We start from the raw sequence: 2,500 nt of genomic DNA on the forward strand, positions 1-2,500 counted from the left end.
CACACACACACACACACACACACACACACACACACACACACACACACCACACACACACCACAGGTTCACGGCTCAAACACACATTGACTGTGTTGTTTTCACTATAGAATCTATAGTGTGATGACATGCTGATCTTATTAGCTCCTCCCTCAATGTCTCCTAGCAACCATACAGGACACATCAGAAACCACCTAACAACAGCAACCATCCACAACATTTTACCAACCACCAATCAAAGATCCATAACAACCAACTCCTTAGCAACCACATAGCAGCACGGTAGCGAGTTGAGAGCAGCACACACACACACACACACACACACACACACACACACACACACACTCAGGATGGAGATCATTGATCACAAACTAACATAACTTTTCACATCATTTCAGTGTGTGTGTGTGTGCGCGCTGCTCATTGGCTCACACATTGTTCTCTGCTGTTTACACGTTTTACACAACCATTATTACGGTGACATGGTGTCACACACACACACACACACACACACACACACACCCAGCGTCCTCCGAGCCTCAGATGAAGCAGCTGTTTTGACAGATAACACAGACAAAAGGTTTGGAAACTGAACAACAGGTTTCACACACACACACACACACACACACACACACACACACACACACACACACACAGCTGTGGGTACATGTGTGCTTTCCTCCTGCAGTTATTCTGCTGCTGCACTGTAAAACTCCAATCCTCCAAACTGCTGCTGATGTTCCCTCAGTTTCTCACCTGGCTGTGGAATCTGAGCACAAACTCACATTTAACCTTCCTTAAGACTGAATACTTCCCTTCTCTGTTGTCACACTGAACCAGACACACACTCAGATTACAGTATTTGTGGTATTGAGAGGTTTTGAGTTGAGCTTCTCCACCTTAACGTTAAATAGAGCGTTTATGCTCCTGTTTTCTCTCCTCTTCATCCTTTTGTTCCTTTTCAACTCACTGCTGCCCCTCCTCCATCACCACTGTGTGTGTGTGTGTGTGTGTGTGTGTGTGTGTGTGTGTGTGTGTGTGTGTGTGTGTGTGTGTGTGTGTGTGTGTGTGTGTGTGTGTTCCATGCAGTTAGAGAGCCTATAGCCATATGAAAGACAGTCCCTCTCTCACACACACACACACGCGCACGCACACACACACACACACAGTTGTCCTCCCGCTCCCTCTCTCGCTCTCTCACTCTCTCACTCTCCTTACACTGTAAAAAAAAATCTGCATCTGATAAAAATCCAATTTTGCAAAAAATGTTGAAACATCCTTCAGTGCAGGAGAGAATAATAAAGATAATAATAATGATAATGATAATGATAATTCTTCTCCTTGTTATTGTTGGTATGGTTGGCAGCGTCTCTCAGCTGTGTGTCATGAAAGCTGATGTTTCCTGCTGTAGCTACACACGTTGTCTTCTTGTCCTCATCCTCCCTGTAAACTCTACAACCTGAGCAGCTTTGGAAACAAGATCAATGCACTCATCAATAACTGTCTCAACGATATGATCAGATGCAGATTTTTACAGTGTATTCTCCCTCCGTCAGCCCCTTATTCACTATGCAGCGTGTGTGTGTGTGTGTGTGTGATGCGTCGGGATGCGGCGGCTGGTGAACAGGTGTTCAGTCAGTCAGACTTGGAGCTCCAGAGTGAGGGGCAAACCGAGCCACTCTCCCCCAGGACTAAGCTTCCTCTCTGGGCTCTGGACATGATCCAGAGCTCCAGAGAGCCACAGGGGCTTCAGTCTGAGCTCGATCCCAGAGCCGGAGCCTCACACTGGGCTGCCTCTGCTGCTGAACAGCCTGGACTCACCAGCGGAGCTCCTCACTGTGAGTACCTCCAATCAGACAGGACGCTTCATTCACAACTCACACACTCCTCAGCTCATTCGGTTCTGTTTTTCATTTTGTCATCAAACTTTTTAGACAAAAAGTAATTTTATAGTTTTACATTTCTTAAAATTTAATTTTCCACTGAAAAGCTGCAGGTGGACACAAACAAACACGCTCCTTTACTGAAACATCAAAGAAGATCAAAATAATAATGAGTAGAATCTAAAATAAAGGAGTCGCTCTTTATTCTAGAAAAAATGTGTAAACAGAGAAACAACAAAGCTGTGGACTTTCTGCTTCCTGTCAACATTGTGACTTTGTCTGAACTTTGACCTGTGAAGGTCAGAAGAAGTCAGAACTTTCTGGATCACACACACGTCCTGTTTGTTTCTAGACTTCACTGTGTGTGTGTGTGTGTGTGTGTGTGTGTGTGTGTGTGTGTGTGTGTGTGTGTGTGTGTGTGTGTGTGGAGGATATGCTGACGTGTTTACGTCCCCGTATCGTATTACCTCATATGTTTGTCCCTCTTCAGATGTTCTGTATGTGGATGTAAATAAATGATGAGTCTGTGTGTGTGTGTGTGTGCGTGTGTGTGTGTGTGTGTGTGTGGACAGTAAGATCTCTCGGCTGGCTCAGAAGTGGAACCGCAGGCTGGCAGGAGA

The 2,500-nt window shown here is 45.4% G+C and overlaps 1 protein-coding gene across 1 annotated transcript in view; it reads left to right on the forward strand.

The window, feature by feature from the left end:
- Positions 1–1,332: 1,332 nt before the first annotated feature.
- LOC142990931 (ankyrin repeat and fibronectin type-III domain-containing protein 1-like) overlaps positions 1,333–2,500 on the forward strand; it is a 12,284-nt gene continuing 11,116 nt past the window's right edge. The window contains exons 1-2 of the mRNA XM_076140812.1: positions 1,333–1,835; positions 2,453–2,500. The exon at positions 2,453–2,500 is cut by the window's right edge and continues 72 nt beyond it. The gene's annotated coding sequence lies outside the window, so the exon portion shown is untranslated. The remainder of the gene's footprint in view (positions 1,836–2,452) is intronic.

This window comes from Genypterus blacodes, unplaced genomic scaffold, assembly GCF_046128005.1.
Source record: "Genypterus blacodes isolate CSIRO-AG114 ecotype Tasmania unplaced genomic scaffold, CSIRO-AGI_Gbla_v1 ptg000016l_1, whole genome shotgun sequence".
NCBI classification, from domain to species: domain Eukaryota; kingdom Metazoa; phylum Chordata; class Actinopteri; order Ophidiiformes; family Ophidiidae; genus Genypterus; species Genypterus blacodes.